This window comes from Filicampus tigris, chromosome 12 (assembly GCF_054856515.1).
Source record: "Filicampus tigris isolate MCC_2025a chromosome 12, RoL_Ftig_1.0, whole genome shotgun sequence".
NCBI lineage: Eukaryota > Metazoa > Chordata > Actinopteri > Syngnathiformes > Syngnathidae > Filicampus > Filicampus tigris.
Window position 1 is genome coordinate 21,404,682 of NC_141228.1, and position 20,853 is coordinate 21,425,534.

At 42.2% G+C, this 20,853-nt stretch overlaps 1 protein-coding gene across 1 annotated transcript in view; it reads right to left on the reverse strand.

The window, feature by feature from the left end:
* tgfbr3 (transforming growth factor, beta receptor III) overlaps positions 1-20,853 on the reverse strand; it is a 256,137-nt gene that overhangs the window by 160,879 nt on the left and 74,405 nt on the right. The window contains exon 6 of the mRNA XM_086047795.1: positions 10,266-10,362. The gene's annotated coding sequence lies outside the window, so the exon portion shown is untranslated. The remainder of the gene's footprint in view (positions 1-10,265; positions 10,363-20,853) is intronic.

The window sequence follows — 20,853 nt, forward strand, 5'->3', positions numbered from 1 at the left end:
AATTTCTTTAAGTCCAACAAAGCGGTGTTGTGTTGAGGCGTGAGGGAGCCGTCAACAAATGACTAGAGTTGACCTCACTGGAAAAACTTGCAGGAACATGCGGTTTTGTGGCACTTCAAAGTTTCCAAAAGAAAAGCGAAAGCTCGCTGGCTTTGGATTATGAGAGCGAAGCCCGCTTGAAAGCGTCCGACCTGCTGGGCGCAATATAAGATCGCTCCTTAAGCTTATTGGAGGTCCATGTTGCTTCACATTGCGGGAACTCGCTCACCGCAAGCCACTTCCGTTCCACTTCAGCTTTGCTAATTTTTTTTAAACCCTCCGCCGTGTGTGTGTGTGTGTGTGTGTGTGTGTGTGCGTGTATGTCGCAACCGCGCACCTCTTTTTGATCTCCCTCCACTGCAGCACACTTTTTATTATTATATATCAGGGGGGCCACTTGAGCCACTTCCTTTAGAGTTTAATCATCTTTCTGTCCTTTTTCCAATTGCTTTACTCTTAAAAGTCAACATCACTTATTCCCAACACAAGTGTAAGGAGAAGAAGCAAAACACAGTCAAAATACTCAGGTACATGCTAGTTTTGTTCGCATCTGCTGTATGAAATTGAATTAAATATTGATTTTTACTTCATGGTATTCTATCTCCCAGAGTCACAAGAAGTCTGGAAAAAAAATGACAGTTATGAATGCTAATCATTAGCTTTTAAGATACATGCTATTCTTTGTCCGAGTACGAAATTAGCATGTTAGCAGCAGTGGCCTGTTTAATTTGAGGGACAGCTTTGAGGTTTCTTGTATTTGTATTAGCACAAGTTTGCATGTTAGTATTAACAAGATCTTTTGTCATTTCATAGCAGGCATCGAGGTTCGTTGTCGGCTTGTTTTGTCATTTAGCGCAATCATCGAGGTTGTTCCTTAATGTATTTGTGCTCGTACATGTGTTGGACAAGTTAGCAAGTTAGCCTAAAAAGCCGGTTTGGATTTATCATAGCGTGAGCATCAAGGTTCTTTCTTAATATATTTTATGCGACCACAAGTTAGCTTCAGCGGTTGGTTTTACCATTTGAGTGCAAGGACCGAGGCACCTTGTTAACTTAATATATTTGCTTTAGTACAAGTTAGCATCAACGGCTTGGTTTGATTTCTCATCCGGAAGCCAGCATCGAGGGTCCTTGTACATTTGTGATGACACAAGCAAGCATGATAGCATCTACGGCTATATAATTGCGGTAGTAATAGTTAGCATGTTAGCATCAAGTGCTTGCATTCACCCAAAGTGACTCATATGATACAAGATGACACCATAATAAGAGTGGGAAGTCAGTGTGTGGCCGTCTGACACTCATTAAAGCCTCAGCGGTGCCGCAGGGCGCAGGTTCACATTAGCAGGTGGGAGGGAGATCACGCAGTTCCATGACGAGCTACATTGGCGACAGCGCGGCCATGATTGCGCCGCTCTTCCATTGGCTAATGACGGCCAGGCCTGCCTTTTAATGAGCGCCCCCTTTCTTTTAAAAGAGCACAGAATGCCAACAATTTCCATGCTGACAAAGATCGTCATCAAACGTTCTCGCCTCATCGCCTACCCACATGTCATCAGACCCAACGTTGTCATACTAAGTGATGATCCTATTGATTTTAATATCAAAATGTGGCATAACATACAGCTGATATTTACCAGCTTAGCTTTTTTTTTTTTTTTTTTAAATCAATCCTCCCATGTACTCAGTTTTTTCTTTTGTTCGCTTGTTTGGTTTTCATGTTGATTATAAGGAGCGTCAATTATTTACAGATTATTGCTATTTGTGGTTGGGCTTGGTCCTTGTTCCCCAGCGAAAAGCAGGATTCCACTGCATAATGTAGAGACAAAGCAAGAATACTGTGGAATTTGATTTGATTTTTAATTCCTCTGGGCGGATTTTCAAACACTTTAAAGATATATCAACATATGTAAGTTGAATTAATTTTTTTTGCAATATTTATTTTGAGTATAGTATAAACACAATATTGAGTGATGTGCCACACAGTGAATGAGATCTCAATTCAATGTTAGGTCAACGTTGTGATTTCTGTGGCCGTAGTTGATTGGTTTTACACTTAAAGTCATTTAAGCTACTTAAACAAAATGGAAGACTAATGGAACTAATACCCCCCAAAAAATATTCTTTAAACAATAACATTTAGTGTCACAAAATTGAGTGACATACCACACGAGCTGCTTCTGCTGCTAAATCTGCTTCAAAGAACGAAAGATAAATAGAAATAAAATAAACATATCATATTAGTTTGGGTGTTAGCTGTCCGGAAAACTATTATTTGAAAAAAAGAATCAGCTTTCTTCACGTCTTTGTCTCATAATAGCCACATACAGTAAATGCACATTTATATTTAACCGACTTTAATATGAAGCAACACATCATCAGGTGCGATAACACATTTAATCATCTTTTTACATCCAAAATGTATTTGGGATTTTGTAGTTTTTTTTTTTTTTCATTTTCAGACACGACGTTCCCAAGTGGGGAATAATGAAAAAAAAAAAGAAAGTGAAACGCTAACAGCATTTGCAAATGAAGTGGAAAATTGCTCTTTGAGGTTTGGAGCTGTAACAAAACAATCCTAATAATAAGCTCCTGGTGATGATGCGCGCGTGTGTGTGTGTGTGCGCGCGTGGGGGTGTGCGTACGTGTGTGTCGAACCCCCACACCCCGCCACGAGCGCATTAGCATAATACGACTAAACAAGCTAGCATCCAAAAATGTGTCACGACCAAACTTGAACGCATGCTCGTGTTTTTCACATCACAGCATTCAAACAAAACAAAAAAAAACAAAACAAACAATGCTACGCCGCTATTTGCTCCCCCGCCTGTGTGCGCGCGCGTGTGTGTAAATGACAGTGAGTGCACATTTGTAGCTCGCAGGTAGCGCTGGGGCTACACGCTGAAGCTATGATATGTGACATGTGTTGCAAGCAAGTCTGTGTGTATCTCCCAAGGACCTGTCAGAAGCTGCAGCGCCACACTTAAAGCCCCCTTTCATACGCACTTTAATCCTCCATTTAGGTCACACTCCCACCGCCAAGGAAATGTAGTATCAACCTCCTTGTAATTTTCACTGTGTAAGTCTCCCATTTATTTTCTCCCTGGCGCCGCACCTCAAATCTTTTCACTCATCTCGGTGATCACCACAGCAAAACAATTTGAAAAGAAATTTCTGTTGAGTTAGACTTTTGATTCCGAAATTGCAGTCCGTTTTTTTCTAGCATCACATGTCAGGTTTTTTTCTCCTTCAAGTTTACCAGATAAGCACAATTCCACTGATTAGCTGTGGTAAGAAGAGATGATTACGATTGAACTCATCTACAACTACGTGACAGTCATGTTTTTGTGCAGTCACAATTGAGACAGTGCGGTGAGAGGTGTGTGCGGTTCCCAATAGGTCAGTACCATCAATATCGGCAAACAGAAAGCTCGCATAGTAGAAGTTAAGAGGATTAGCGCCGTCTTTTCTCTTAACCTTGGAACCATGGGCATACAGTTCTAAGTTCTATTTTGTTTCATGCTTTATTTGTGTGCGTTTTACTTACATACACATTTATTTCATAGTTTTAAATGGTAAAAAAAAAAAATGGGAGAAAAGGTATATGGTAAATAGTGTGGGGATCCTATATCTCAAAAACTTGATGCGACAGAGAAATACAGAAATCAGTTTTGGATCCCCCCACCCAAAAATGAGTCAAAAACAGTTCTCAGACCTAACTCAACAAAAACGGTGTTCCCCGGTGTTATCAACGATTATATAATGAGGTTGGGAAGAGATAAATATCAATATGCAACACTTTAGTTTTATACATCTCTGCAAGTGTCTACATTTTCAAAAGATTACTTCTCCAGCATTCCTAGCAAATCAAAATTTCCCGTCACCGGTGAGCTATTTTTAGGACAGGCCCTCAGGCTGCTCATGTAGTCCTTTGGGTGCTACCTGATGCCCTTGGGTACCTTGTTGGTAATTCCTGCTGCATATAACAGCTCAGTAGATATAACACTCAAACTAACTGAGGACTTTGATTTCCAAAGAAACATTTGTCCAAAGAGAATTTGAATAACATCCAGAAATCCTACAAAATGGAAGCTCAAAATGAATGAATTTATCAAACAGTTGCTCCTACAGTTTTTTTTTGTCAAAAATATTGAGTCAATATACAGATCAGTGTATGAAAATAATGAGGAATGTCTTGCTGCACAGACATCCCCCAAAATATATTCAAATTTTTCATAACCCAATTGGTTTTTTTTAAAATATAATATAGATACAAGGTTGAGAAACATTCATTTTTTTGTTCAATTGTGGCATTTCTTTGGCCAGATATTCTCAATATATATACAAAAAACTTAGTCTTTGTGATAGCCCTATTTATATACTGAGATTCATTGAACTGGAAAATATATATATTTTTAAATCATTTTGAAGCAATTTGTAATAGTTTTTTTTTTGTTACAAAGAGTTAGAAAAACAAATCACGGTTCTCACAAATCCATTTTCATGCCAATTTTCCTGCAGATGTTGACAAATAACCCTGAATTAGTCACTGTCTCAATGCCTGCCCCATACTTTTTTTTTCATTCCAAGTTTAAAGCATCAGCCAGATGCGTTAAACGTGGGCAATCGGCGTAATCGTCGGCCGTTACGCCCCATGAGCCCATGGCCGTTAGCCCGCAGATGCTGTGCCCATTATTCACTCAAGGTTGTGTCATTGCCGAGAGCTCCAGCCGAGGCCTTGTCCGATACGCTTTAGCTCAACAGCTAATCACGCACTTGGCAAATTGCGCTTTAAAGAGCGCGCTTTCATACGCACGTGTCGTATTTACGCCGAGATGTGATTTGTGCTCACAGTCAAAAGATCAGGAAAATGAGGGCTAATGTCGCCATGTGTTGTTCACTCAAGTTACATGACGCGGTAGCAATGCTAATATGAAAATAACTGCAGTGTTCATCGTGACACAATGGACATGATGGTTATTTCATATGATTTAAAGATGTATCCTCTCGGAAAAAAAGGCCTACAAAATAAATATAGCTAGTGAGTGGGTTGAACGCAGGCTTGGTTAAAAAGTTGATACCTAATTTGACTATTATTTGAAATGATTAGGCCAGCAACATTATCTTAATCTGATCCCAATCAAACAAATACAATTGAGGCTGTAATCAATTAAAAACATTTTCAATCAAAATACCTAAAGTGCAAAAAATACCCAACTGTGCTTGCAGAAGCTAACTAGCTACAGATGATAGGAGCTAGCTAATGTGAGCTAAGGTAATCTCAGGCTTATAGTTGCTTTTGCTTTTATAAGGTCAGAATTGTTAAATATATGTAAGACAAACCTACAATGAAAAGAAACACTTCAAGAATAGGCCTAATTATTTTAAGAAATGTTTACAAAATGGTGTGCAATAAATTCAAGGCTAATGTTAGTTAACACAGCTCCCCCATCGAGCAAATTTAACAGCGCTTGTATAGACGTCACACATATTTCAGAATGGCAATAGCTCACATGGCATTACTAGAAGAAAAAAATCATTTGACCAAGGTAGAGTGGTTGAGAAAAACAGGGTAAATGGCTTAAATGAGGATTTTAGCTTTCTTCTCTACTTCTGTTGTTTGAATGTGTGAACTGCCAGTCGAGGAGATGATGTTACGTGAGGTAAATTGCCTCCAGACGAGACGGAACGTCAGTCGTGAATTGCGTTCAATTCACCAGGTGAGTTGATGAAATAAATAAATAAATAAATAAATACATTTCTCATATGTGAGGAGGTACGCAACCCGAAACACTGCCAGTTTTTGTCATAGTTTCAGTTCAAGTCAGCAGTAGTCGCCAGTTTACAAAGATGAAAATGTCTAGTAAATCTTCATTTCATGTTTACCGCTATGCTTGCTATTTTACATAAATTATTGTCTTAGCTAGCTAGAGCTATTCTAGTCCCTCAGTGAAATACCTAATCAGTAACTTGAAATGTATTTCAATGTCATAAATGTCATTGGCTTGACACCATTGTAGGTAGCTAACATGAACTAGGCAAGTGTTATCACATTAAACTCCATCAAAACAAACATTTGAGATGTTGAGATCGCAGCTGGAGCAAAAACAGCAAGCTAAGTGTTGCTATTGACTTGTTCACGTTGCTAAAAGTCCACGCTTGCTGGCGAAGGTGTCTGTGCTTGCGAGGACACAAGCGGGATAAATGACAAACCACCAGGCTACGTTGTGACCTACAGTACGACTGCTGCCTGTTGGCTGTCGACGGGTGTTTTTGTGCGAGCGAATCCGCTAAGAGAGGAGTAGCGTTAGCGAGCTAGCTCGCCGCCCGCGGCCCACCGCTGCTGCTGAGTAAGCCCGGCAGAATTAATGGTCCTTGACAGTAAATGTCAACAGAATTTAAATTACACGGCCCACTCCCTCTCATGAGCATGAGAACGTCTTTAGCTTCTCTGGGCCGCCATCAACACGACCCCGCTGGCTTTTTAAAGGCGAAGGGTGGGGGTGGGCGGGGGTTTTCAAGATGTCTGCAAAGCACCAGCTCAGTATTTTTTTCTTTCCTTTTTTTTAAAATTAATTGCGGAACCAGCAGCACAGTGACTGGGCAGGCTAATTAGTGGAATTTAACAGCAGTGTTCATTAGACTTGTCGACAGAACTGCTGCCGTCACGGGCTGCTACGCTACGCTGGCGGCCAATCAAGCGTTACCGTACTCAGCAGAGAATAGAAATCATTTGGTGGAGGGTCAACGTGCAAATTAATTGTACAGACTATGTTTTAAGTAACCTTTTGAACTATCATGTGATGACTAGTTAACCGCAATTTAATCTAGCTATCCAATCATTTTCAATAGCGCTTATCTTTACTAGGGTCGTGGGTGAGTTAGGGCCTAACCCAGCTTGCGCCCTGAACACCGGACTAATGCGTAATCGTGCCACCAATAAGACATAAAAGGCAATGATGAATACGAGAGCAGACATGTGATGGGGAAAGTATGGAGAATTTGAATTTTTGTCGTTGTGTGCTAGTGGAGATTGGCAGCAAAGTTAGTCATTCAGAGGTGGCAAATCCAGGTCCAGAAAGTAAAAACCCTGCCACAGTTTGGCTTTAGCCACAGGTGCTTCTACGCTCTCATTTAATCTTGATTGTATACAATACAATACAATTTTATTTATATAGCGCATTTTATAACTGCTAGAGCTGTAACAAAGCACTTTAGAAACAGTAGACAATAAGTCAAGACAATATGAGGTGTGCCCCAAAAATTGTGTCCAAAAGACACGAAAACAGCTGGGATTCTGATCTTTCAAAAGTACCCGCATGTTGATCCCCGCTGAGTGAGCAGCATCTTGATCAGTCACACAAAGAGTTGTCTTTTCTGCAATCCTTCAAAGAAAAACTCATCCAAATCCAAAGCACGCCTACTAGACAGATAGACATTGCTTGATTACGTACATTTGAGTTTTTGTTATTGCATGTGGGTGAAGTGTGGCAGCAAAGTTTGCCATTTTGCTCTGAAGCGGCCATTTGAAGTCATTTTGTCCATTTTCAGGTAGACAAATGAACGCGTCAAATTTGCGAAACATTTGAGTTGAGTTTTTGTCATCAAAATTGGCCGTTTTGCTTTGAAGCAGCAGGTTTTGAAGTAATCTCGTCCATCGCTACGGCAGATTTTGTCTGATTTCTGCTCAATTCAAACCGCGTACATTCGAAAGGTGGCCAATGCTCATTTGCAAAGAATATGAGTCTTTGTCATTGTGGGTGTGAGCATAAATTGTCGTCAAAGTTTGATATTTGGGTTAGAAACAGCAATTTTATCGGCCTTTTGATCATTTCGAGGGGGTCCTTCAAAGACGCACTTGTTAACAACGGTAAATTCGGTAACTTCAACGTCTGGACTCGGGACGCAAATTACAAATGTTAATGAATGTAATCAGAGTGTAGACACCTTTACCCAAGGAGGCTCTAATAAGCTGATTGACCTTTTCCCGTCGCTGACGCCTGTCTCCAAACCGTGAAGAAAGCGTTTTTTTTCCACTTTCAGCGAGAACTGTGACTATTTTTCTTCTGGCCAGGGAGATTTGACTTTAATGAGCATGCTTTCCACTCGGCCGCCAGAAGCGTTCTCGTCGCGCGGCGAGCAGACGGCGGGCAAACGTCTCGGCGCGTTTGTTTCCCCGTCGCGCCCGACTTTCATGCGGCTATTTATAAATGGCAGTTTGAATATCCGCACGTCGGATGGGATCGCGTCGCCGCCGCGCCGACCATGTGTTCCGGTGTGGCGCAGAGAGGGCCGCATTAGGACGGATAACCATCAAAATATCCAGAGTCACTCCTGTTGTTTGCGGTTCCCAAAGTGCATTTGTTTAATGCTCTTAAAAGCTTGTCTCGCCGCGTTTTCGCTACATGTCCCCAGCACAGAATCACGGCGATTGCCATGAAAACGAACGAAAACACGTCAGGATGCATTGCGGAATCGGCATCCTTACGTTTGACTTTCCGCGCTGCAAAAAAAAAAAACAGCGGCGAGGCTTGCATTCAGTCGCCGGGCCTTTGGTGGGGACTCGGCCTATCACACCACATCACAATTATGCAAAGTCAACAGTACGATACACAAACACAATACAGCAGCATGCAACTGTGCCGCGCACATCATCTACAGCAGTTTGGAATCATTACGCATTAAACAACATGACAAAATATAAACAATCAAAATTTCATACATCATACAGACCAGAGACGCTGATTATTAAATGTATTCATGTGTGCAGATTGCTCCAGGCGCTATTTTGCTAGTTGAACAGTTTTACTCTTACCAACCAATCAGAGGACAGAATGATGCTGGTGTCAGCAAATTTAGTTGAAGTTATATGGGCCAGCGGTACTGATTCTGAAGGCCCTGGGCAGATTCGATTGACATGGCAACACATAGAGGCTCAAATCTGATTGGCCCCCGCAAAAAAATCAACATCTACGGCATTTGTTGATATTATAATAAATGATAAAACTACCTAACTATGGTATTTATTAGTTTAATCTCCACGTACTCATGATCTAAATCTAAATAACCAATTAAAATACCGGAAATTTATCAATAGGGCCTGACCGATTAATCGGCCGGCCGATTTGTTTGGCTGAGATCAGTAGTTTTCAAATCAGCAAATTTTTATTTTTTTTTCCCAGATTTTTTCCTCACATTAACACATAACAAATGAAGCCAAAGATAATGACATTCACATGAATCTTTTTACTAAAACCCGCTGAAAAAATGAGCAGATTGTTGCCAGGTTTTTTTTGCCAAGTTAAACAAATACTCATATCGATCTCTATATGTGCATTTTTTGTTGAAACATTTTTTGTTGAAGCCAATCTATTTTGCTTTGATTTGCAATTGGTTAGATTGGAGGTTCTTTCAGTGCGTGCGAAGGTTTTTTCGCGGCGGCAAACCGAGCACGAAGCGGAAGAAAAGATGACGCTGATGGCGTGTGAGGGGTCAGTTAGAGACGAGAGCGTCTCCGCTGTCCCCAGGTCATTTCGCAGACGCTTCTTCTTCGCCGTCTTCATCTTCTTCTTCCCGCTGATGCCTTTTTAATGGGCCACCGACGCGTACGCCGCAAACGGGAGAGTTTTGCATAATCTCCCGCATCCCGGCTCCCGCCGGAGGGACGAGGAGACGATCTGTACTTTTGCAAAAGTGCTACAAAATGCGGCGCCGCCGGGCTTGGGCACGGCGTGGCGTGCGGCGACGGTCGCGGGAGCCATTTTCACATTCGGTTAGCGTCGGATGCTAATGTACTGTAACAGAAGCTTTACTGTACAGCGTAGGAGAACACACACACTGTACAGTCGATGGCTAGTCGACCTCCAAACATTTGATTCAAAGGGGTACAGCTAGTAAAGAAAGGTCCAAGACAAATTTCATATTAAGTTTAGTTAGGTCAACTTTTAGTGACTTTTAAAACTAATCACAATCAGTTTTACTGCTAGGCTTTCAAAATCAGGCTTTGAGGGTTTAAATGTGGTTTCACGCCAGGGGGTAGGATTTCAACCCTGGATTAGGGTTGTAAACAAGGATTCGTGTTTCAAACTAGGGTTGCAGGACAGATTTAGGAATTCAAAGTCATTTTTTAAAACTGGGTTAGGGTTCCTAATTAGGTTTTTAATGTGGGCTGTCTGACGATTGTTTCACACTACAGTTTCAAGGCAGGGTTTGTGTTTTTAGCTTACCTGTTTTCTGGAGCTGAGCCATGATTGGTTGTTACCTGAGCCCTGAGCAACTGCGATGTCATTTTCAGTTGACGACAAGTTCCAAAATGGCCGTCCCCTGAGATGGACAAAAACGGGTGGATTTTACTACTTAACTTATATTCCACAAACAATATCAATCAGAATGCTGTGTTTAGACGAGTGAGGCTGGATAGAACATGTTATTGTAAAGAAAATGTTTTTGGTTGACTTCCGCTTTAAGTATCGGTGTCTGGTATCGGCAGCGTCCATGAGTCCCCGATACCTTGAAATAAGGCCGCTATCAGCCCGATAATGATAGCTGGTATGGTTTTGATAACATTGTTGTCCTGAATGGAAGAATAACAACGTGCGAAAGCTGCCTGTCTTGATATAAAGCATACAGAGCAAACTAGACCACCAGAGGCTATGAGAGACGTGTGTGGGATTGTGCGTGTGCGCAGATCAAGTTTAATGCATAAAAGTGCTTACTCAAAGCGGCCTGAAGGAACCCGCCAGTGATCACGTCCTCCTTGACATCTTGACATGTTTCTTGGTCATTAGAACTTCACTAAGACGCATCAGCAATCACTCGTTAATTCAAGAAAAGATTGTGACAGTCCGACTGGACTGACACACTCAGAAAACTCTGAAGCAGCGTTAGGTAGCCTTTCGAAGGGACAATTGAAGACCAGGTTTGGGTTACAAGAGACGGTAAGGGTTTTAAATTAGGGTTCCAAACAAGGGTTAGGATTTCAAAGTAAGGTTTCAACTAAGGCTTAGGGTATTAAAGTCAAATGTTAAAACTGGGTTAGGGGTTCAAAGTAAAGTTAATTCATAAATATTACTAAATAGATAGTTTCATATTATTATTATTACTATTGTTATTATGAAAACCTGATGTTGAGCAAAAAACGAGGGCCGATTCGAATTTAGCGCAAAAAACAACAACAAAAAAAACTTCCTTTAATCTCTGATTAAAAAAATGTAGTCAATATTTGTTGACCCGTGGAATCAATCAGACGCGTCATACCCAAAGCAAAGACTGCAGCGTCATTTGTTGGGCGCAATTTTTTTCTCATTTGTCATTCAAGGTGACTGATGAATAGGGTATATTTTTAAAGCCGTCGCCCGTACTGCTAAGTGAGATGATCTCCCTGATTCCCTCCGGGAGAGCAAGTGAGGGTCTTTTTGGCAAAGGAGAGCAAACTGGCTGTGACAACGGCGCCCTCCTTTTTCTCTGGGTGTTGTCCTGATGCTTGGCCAGGTTAATGTCTCCGTGCGGCGTGTCAGTGGGAGCCAGCTCTCCAGCTGGATGCGCGCACCGGAGTGACGGCCAGCCCGCAATGTTCTGGACAAAACAAAAAAGCGTGCTCCCCCTGCACGCTTTTATGAGCAACATGTAGGTGTTAGGGTGGGAATTATATGACACCACACCTTCACTGTATTATACCTTTAATACATTAAGAAAAAGTAAGAACTATGTTAGCAGCTATGTTCTTGGTGCTTGAACGGCACAGCTAGTAGCGTAGCAACAAAATATGACTTCATAAAATGTTATCATTGGTCGTTTATATTATATAACGTCGCTGTCTTGTAAAAAACACTTAATTTGGGAATTTTAAAAAAATTTCACAATAATGCGATGTCTGTGACGCGGAAACACCATTCACGTAAAAATAAGAAAATTGAAAAAAATTGACGAGTGTTTTTCACAGGACAGCAATGATATATATATTGTTGTGTAATGTAACGTAAGCCTACTGTTCAGCCTGTTGTTGCCTTGATTCTATTTTTATTTTAAATTGTTCGTCATTTAAATGTTAAATGACATGTCTGTTCTTGGTGTTGGATTTTATCAAATAAATTTCCCCCCAAATGCGCCTTATACTCCAGTGCGACTTATATATGGTTTTTTGCTTCTTTGCTATGCATTTTATGGCAGGTGCGACTTGTACTCCGGAGCGACTTATAGTCCGGAAAATAAGGTGTGTGTGTGTGTGTGTATATATATATATATATATATATATATATATATATATATATATATATATATATATATATCAAAATAAAATAACAACGATTATCTGTATCTTTGTTCTTGGCGCGTTTGCTCTCCGTCACGTCATAAAATCATCATAGCGATAAGTAGCGCAGCAGCCAAATGTTAAAAACCCGCCAAGCATCGAGTCGTCGGTTGATACCTTGTATTCATAAACCAAGACCTTAACATTAATAGTATTTATTCATAGGGTGTTTGGGGCTCTGCGCTCTTGGTGGCGCGTCCCTAATTTAAAATGACATCGGATCATTAAAAAAAACGGGGCATTTTCGCACAGCTGGAACGTGAGCTCGGCGCTAACAAGCAGAAGAGCCGGGGACACAATTTGACACGCAACAAAGCGTGCTAAGGACAAAGCTATTTCAGCACACTTGTGGTCCATATGGAGCATAAACGCGCTTTCACGCCGCATTTGCTCGCAAAAGTCACAGCGTTTTGCTTGGCTTCCTCCACTCAAGAAAGGAATTAGATGTGCGCAACGCAGGAAGAGAGAGGAGAGATTGAAGCAAGGCTGACTGAAGAGCGAAGAAAGAAGGGACGGATGAGTGAATGACGAGCAAAGGCGAAGTACGGACGACAGAAAAAACGAGGAGGAAAAGCGAAGGAAGAGAAACGGAAGAGCAAGACAACCATACATTTCACCCGCAAGCCACGCGTCTGGAGTTACGATACGATTCGGAGTTAGGGTACAATTCACCACAGTTGACATGATATTAAATGATAAGGTTAATAATGAAAGCAAAGTAAAATAACAAGTGACGGTGATGTTTTAGTTTTTTGTCGAAACGAAACGAACGTAGCGGCACCTAGCAAGGACCCCTAAGATTGAAAATAGGGAAATTAGCGATGGACCGATTATTGGCCGGGTTGATTATCAGCAGAGGTGCGCGTTGAACTAAATTTTGCTGGTCCGTCATTTGTCATCCATCAGTGGCCAGGGTACCCATCATGCATCATTCGTCAGTCCGTCATTTTCCGTGACGAACTGATTTATAATTGTGTCAGTCCGTCAATCCGTCAGAATCACTATGCATCTTTATGAACTTTTATTACAGCGTCTTTCCGTAAATTTTTACAGGTCAGTGGGGATTTATCTGCCATAGGATTTGGCCCAATTATGATACATTCAGTCCGATTATAAAACAAATCCGAATTACTATGCAATGTCCCACAAATACGATTTCCAATCGCTCCGATTACGATGTGATTCAGTCTAATCACATTCATTTCCTGATACAATTCAATCTAATCTAGATATAATTCGCTCCAATTATGATGAGGGTCAACATAATAAGGATACAATTCACTCCGGTTGCAACTGCATCTCGACTAACGACAGTAGATCTACATTTTTTTTCCCCACAATTCGCCCCCAATTACAATACGTTAATATCAAGTCAAATGTATTTATAATCACAGGAAAGCCTCAAAGGGCTTCACATATGCACCAGATCATATACACGACATCCCCTGATCTTAACCCCCCCCCCAGGAGGGGTTTATTTTTTTCACTTACACAAAGTACATGGTAGTAAATGTCGGCGTTGTGTGGTTCTCCGCGCGCGATGAGTAAAAGTAGAAAGTGTATGCCACTGGCAGTCCACAGAGGGTCTGTCCCGTCTGTGATGAGGTTTGCTTAGCAGTTTAGCGGCGTCTTTGAAAGCGAGATTGCGCCTCTCTTGGGCTCATTGTGCCGCTGTGTTTGGGCCCTCTAATCTGTTTAGCTCGACTTAATTTGCTTTTTTTTTTTTTCGCCCCTACTCCCGTTCCCCTTTCACGTCACTTAATATGCCATTTGGTTCTCCCGGGGGACAATCATTGAGTTTAGGAGAAGTTTAACCGGCTTAGAGGGCGGCCAATCCAGATGGGCATCTCGCTGATGAACAAACTCCGGGCCGAGGGTCTCGGTGTCGGCCCGGCGGATTAGGACATTACGCGGAGAAAGGGGCAGCTTTTTTGCCACTTTCTTCCCTCTCAATAACATTCTTTCACATATTAGCTTGGTTCCACGCCCCTAGGTAGGGACTTTATCATGCAGAAGACCTTAATCCACTGTTGTTGAGTCCATCTCTGGCCAGCTTTGATGCGCACCCCCCGCCCGCTAAGACAAAGCACCCGTGACTGAGACAATGGCGGGCGACAAAAAGGAGGTTTCGCGCACTGGAGTGCGGCTGGCGGGCCTTGTTGAGCGCAAATGAGAAAGCACATCAAAGGCGGCGGCGGCGCAAATGTGGCGCAGTTAACGCCGCGTTGATGAGGACCCCCGGCCCCACTGATCTCTTGTATGGCACTTTATCTCGGGCTCACCTCTGAACCCGCCGATGAAAGGCCCCCCTCCCCGCCTGATATGATGAGCGTAAGCTCTTCTTTTGAGAGGCGCTATCAGCGCTCGGACAAATTGAAAAGGCTCGTTTGCCGTGCCGGCGGGCCACTTTATCCCGTCACCGTGCATGGGAAAGGCAGATTAGCAGGCCGTGCACCCCTCCCCAGAAAATGCCCCCCTCCCTTCTTGTTAGATGACCACAAAGGTAAGTGACAAAAGTCAGTACTCTGGTTCTTGGGCCACTTTTTGTGTCGCTGCGTACCATGATACACTGACAAACAGAATGTATACTGGCGTATATTTATGGTACGCATAAAGCTACTCCGCATGCCATAGCATCCACTCCCTTTACGATACAGTTCATCACAATTATGATGTAATGTACGGAATGCAGTATTCTGAATGTGATAGAATTTAGCCCAATTATGAAATAATGAACTAAATTAAGATACAATTTACTCCAATTAAGATACAATTCAGTCATTTCTTTCTCCGGAAGGAGAATCGTTTAGATTCACATTCCATGCTTCAAGTGACATCTCCAAAATTATTTTTTTGGCATTTGAAGATACGACTGTGGCATAAATGGACAGATTGGATTGACAATATGAACGTATGGGAAGAGTGAAAAAAAAAAGTATGCCCAAAAATTATGGGCACTTTTAGGCCTGTAATGGAAATCCAGTGGACCCATCTAACTGCTGGGGTAGTGTAGCCTGCGAGATTAGCGGTTCTCAAACTTTATAAGGAAGTTACGTCATGTTGCCTTCAAATCCCGTCTTTGGAAGACAAACTTGGACACAGCCTATGTGTTCATTAAAAGAATGAGAATTTTAAAATTGCATTCATATAAAGCAGACCTGGGCAAAGTACGGCCCGGGAGCCAAAAACCAAGCGCGTCCCTAGTCTCTGGTTGGCCCTCACAGTGACCATGAAATCAAAGTAAAATGTGAAACATGCGATGCTTTCATTTGGAAGGTTCTGCTTTTTATGTGCACACGTGGACGCTAGTACAGCTAGCGTGGTAGCAAGCGAGCGCTACGACTTGTGTCTGCAGTGTTGACAACTTAGTGACGTTTTCCTTATATTTAGCAACTTTCCGGACCCCTCTAGCAAGTACTTTTTCAAACAAGAGATAACAGTGGTTCAAACCATAATAGTATACTCCCACTTAGCGATATATTTCGGAGTCCTGACTAGGATCGGCTAATATGAGATGATGGTTGGTGTAAAGAAGTTATTTGAATGGCCATTTTTGATGCTGATTAAGATTTGTATTTCCAAATTGCAAGAACACACCGTACGTACACACGCGGCCTTTTCATTAAAAATAATATCGCCAAAGTTGAGCTCGGCGTGTTGGCTTGGCCCTCGGCAAGCGATCCGGTTCCTCATGCGAAATGAATGACGTCAACAGATGTTTCCTGGTGTGATGTCACACGGTTTATTGTAAAGTGAATGTTGTGTTTATTTAGACCGGAGAAAACAAAACGGTACAGATGTAAAAGCGTTCTCGCACCCTGATCAATAGAAATAAAATGTCCAGGGGCGGAAAGTCTGGCACGTCGACGACGGCACAAAGGCCATTGAGAGCTCCATTGAGCACCTCCGAATAGAATCCCGAATTCGGTCACCTGTCTCAACTTAAGCTGCGCATTTGATTGTCAGCGCGTTTCGGCCAACAGATGGTCTCTTCGGCCGCGGCCCGCTCAACTCGGCTCGGCCCGGCCCAGGCTGGGAATCGCAGACAGAGGGCTAAGTTAAGGAAAAAAAAAAAAAAAAAAAAGGGGGGGGGGGGGGGGTGGCTGAAAATCCCCCTAAAGAAGAGCATAAGCTTGAGCAGAGAAACAGAAAGGGCCTGCGACTGCTGCTAATTACCCAGAAACCACACAGAAAGTGCCCAGTGAAGAGGTTCACATCCCTGCTTACGCACATAAAAGGCGTAGTACCAAAACATTTCGCGGTGGCACAAAGGCGGGAAGATTACCATAATCTTTGGGTTTGTATCCCCTGTAAGCCGTCCTCCCCTTCTCTCTCTCTCTCTGTGTCTCTCGCTGGCTCGCTCTCTCTCAACCCTCAGCCCGACGTTCCCGCTCCGGCTGACAGTCGCGTCGTTCTTCCCGCCTTCCTGTGATCATCCCGTTGCGATCGGCGGCCTAATGGAGACAATGGCGGGCGAGGGGAGGTGTCAGCAAGCTGACAGAGGCCCTCTTCATGTTGTGTCATCCGTAATCCTCATCCATCAGCAAACCAGCCCCCCGTCCCGTCCCGTCCCGTCCCGTCCTCCGGGGAGAAACCGTAAATACTGGATGACGCCTTCATATTTCTGCACATCAAAGCGACACTTTGTGGGTGTTTTTTTTTTTTTTTTTTTTTTTTTCCAGGACTCCAAAGACTGTCCCGGTCACGGGGAAGCAGTGGACTGAATGCTGCATTCAAGACTGTTGGAAGTTTGGAAGTATCTCAAAGTGTGAACGGGGGTCGGCTAGCATTCGGTTTTGTTTGTGAAACGGATCATTTGACAGGAAAAGAGATGAAGAGGAGACCGTGTGGTGATGAAGCGACACCAGGGGAGCTTTTGGTTTGCTAAAACGCTCTAACACATCTGTCTGTCTGAGAGCGTCTGGCATTTTGAGATGCGTATGTTTTTTCCACTGCTTACCCTCACTGGATCCCGGCTGGATCCCGATACTTGGGTTGCGATCCGATACGTAGCGCGATACTTAAATGTTATAAAAAAAAAAAATTAAAAAAAACGGAGGCACGTGTTTCCAAAGTTTGAACTTAAAGCGGAAGTCAACCCAAACATATTTTTTTCCAAGAATATGTTCCCAGCAGGCCCACTAGTTGAAACACGGCATTCTGACTTTGCGTTTGGGGAATATAAGTGAAGCAGCAAAATGCGCTCGTTTTAAGATATGTCTGGGGGCGGCCATTTTGTCTTCAGTCGACTGAAAATGACATCACAACTGCTGATGACGACCAATCAGGGGCTGACCTGTTTGCTGAATCTGAGCTGTGATCGGTTGTTGTGAGCAGTTGTGATGTCATTTTCAGTCGACAGAAGTGACAAAATGGCCGCCCCCCCATAGATGGCTAAAAACGATTGGATTAACACTTATTCCACAATCGCAATATTTATCAGAATGCCTTGTTTCAACTAGTGGGCTTGCATAGAACATATTCTTGACAAAAAAATGTTTGCGTTGACTTCCTTTTAAGTGCCATTTGACATTTATTCAAGAGTTACGATCGAAAAGTGCATAAGCTGTTCCAAATATATTTCCAGAGCTCTGCCAGTGATCGTGACATCAAATGGCCACAACCGGCTTTAGCAAAACAACAACAATCATGACCATAGCATAACGATAACAACAACTATATCATAACCATAAACATAACCGGAACCTTTCATGACATCACTAGGAACAAAATTGTTGAACATAAAATGAGAGCAAATTGTACTGATGAGATAAACATGAAATATATCATGTTAGTCTATTGAAATGTTCAGCGAGTGTTGATTTGTGCTAATGACACGAGCAGGCGGCGGCGTGGTGTTTGATTTCATCTCGGTCACAGGCAAGTGTGTGTAAAGTTTAGTGCGCCTGCATGCATGCATACATGCATACATGCTTACAGTTATTATTGCTAAGCCAAGCACGCTAATCGCCGTGCACTGATGCGTGTGGTAAACATGCGATTGTTAATTATACGGCATTAGACCCGCATAAAAGAATGACTGACTGGATGGGTGCATGGAGCAGATGGTGATTGACAGTCTCTCTCACACACACACACACACACACGCACACACACACACGCACACAATGAGGCACCCTGTCACGGAAGATGCATACAATTTATTTGGAGATTCACATTTTCGTGTTGCGTCATACTGAGAAGTTTTCCAAAACAACCCGCCGCACCAATCAGACATGGCAACTACCAATTACTACTTTCCTATTTGCTGTGTTAGATGTTTTGACGCAGCGGTTTTAATTTAAAATTAAAAAAAATACCTGGTTCCACACAAACACAAATACATTAGAAATACCTTTCTGTTATTTATAAAATGGGCAATTCCAAAATATGTGAAAAACATCATCAGTGATCCTTCACAAAAACAACAATTAGTGTTTGTATCTTTTTCTTTTTATTATAAAGCGACTACTTTATTTATATATTTCATTTATACTTAGTCCGTAAGCTACAGACTTACATCAGCGCGGTGACGTCTGTTACGAAAAGTGGAGTCGATTTTTTTTTTTTTAGAAACTGTGCTGTCCTTTCCTACGTTGGAAAGGAAGCACCTTCTCATCTCTCTCTGACATATTCCAATAAAGGTGAAGGAAAGGCAGCATCAAGGTTAGGAGAGTGGACTTTCCGAAAAAGGGCCCCAGTGTAAGATTAGTCTGCCATCTAGTGGTGATGACTAGAAGTACTACGCTCATACTACCTCGCCAAGTCGACTCCACCCCGACCTCGCACGTCACACGTACCTTGGTTGCTAGCAGCTGATCTGCCGTTAACTGAGGGAACAAAATAATCTCTTCCATTTAAACTGAAAAAACGTTGTGAATACTTTCTAGATTTCTTTTAAGAAAAAAAAAAAAGGAAATGACTTAAAATGAGAACAACTTAGGGTTGTATTGGACTTTGTGGAGGGTTTCCTGTCTCGCCAGTATCAAGAGAGGAGGTTTAAAAAGCCAAGTGTTAGCGCCGGAGCTAACAACAAGCGCGGCGCTAAAGAGCTTTGATGGCTGGCGCAGGCGGAACAAAAAGGAAGAGCGCTCAAGCTCGGCAGCGAAACACCTTTGGACAGCAAATCCCGCGACGACGCCAGCTACAAACTAAATCATTTCAAGCAACTCTTGTCGCAAAATCAAGCGCACCACCACCCAGCCAGCACCACCCGGGCATCAGAAGGACTCGCCCCGGCGCACTGGCATCCTTTGTCAGCCAAATGGGAAGTGATGCGGCACCATTTTGCGTGCGTTTGCCTCTCAATTATGAATGGTGACGGTAACGCGCGGCGATGGCAGCCAAACACCCAGCGTCTGTACACCGCCGCTACGCTTTTGCACGCGTGAAACCTGAATCAGTATACATCAGTACAAGGATGGCCACGATAATACAGTAAACCCTCGCTTTTCAAGGGGGAGGGGGGTGGGGGGGAATCAGGCCCTATAGAGAATTGAGAAAATTTGCGCCAGCCCTAAAAAGTTTTGGAATTGCCTAAAAACTGTAAGTGGTTCTCAAACTTTTTACAACAAGTACCACCTCAAAAATGTAGGAAAAATTAAAAAATAGCTGCTATAAACGGTACAAATGTACGGAAGTGGAATCAGAAAAATGAATAAATGACTTTATTCCACGGCAACATTTAAATTGTAAAAAAAAAAAAAATATGCAGTTAAATGATTCATTGAAAATGTATTGCACATAAAATACAAATAATATGAATAATTAATACCTTGAGTTAGGAGTCCCCAACTTAAGAATTTTTTCATGTTATGAGTTGTCTCTTGTTCAGTTGTTTTGCTTCATGTTTCAACGAGCGAAATTGAATAATATCAGTAGGGCTGCAATTTACGATTATTTTAGTTATCAATGAATTTGTCGATTGTTTTCATGATTAATCGGTAAATCCGATTTTAAAAACAACAAAAATTTCTCAATGAATCTGCCGATTGTTGACTCGTTGGTGGGTCCGATTTTAAAAAAACAAGTTGAAATTTCTATCCCTTTATTCAAAAACTGGACATGATTTCAAACTGACAGTGCAGAAAATGCACAAACAAAAGGTAATTTTGATTCAGTTACTGGTTTTGTCCGTAACATGTCAGAAAATATGCAAAAACGTTGATCGTTGTTTTTTCCATTGATAGTTAGGCCACTTTCATGGAGGACTAGAGAAATTGGACAATATTCACGATTGAGAAGCTGAAATTCGGAGTATTTAGACAAATTACATTATTAAAGGTATCTAAACACTTCATCCATTATAAAAAACTAATATTCGGTTATCAAATAGCTGTCGATTAATCGTTGCACCTCTAAATGTCAGAAAATGTATTTTTTGCGAAAATCTGAGATTTTGACCGAACCCTCCAAAATCGTCTTGCAACACGAGTCCTCAGTTCCGCAAGCAAGCGACTGCAGGTGTAAACTTGATGCATTTTGCATACACGTTATAACTCGTT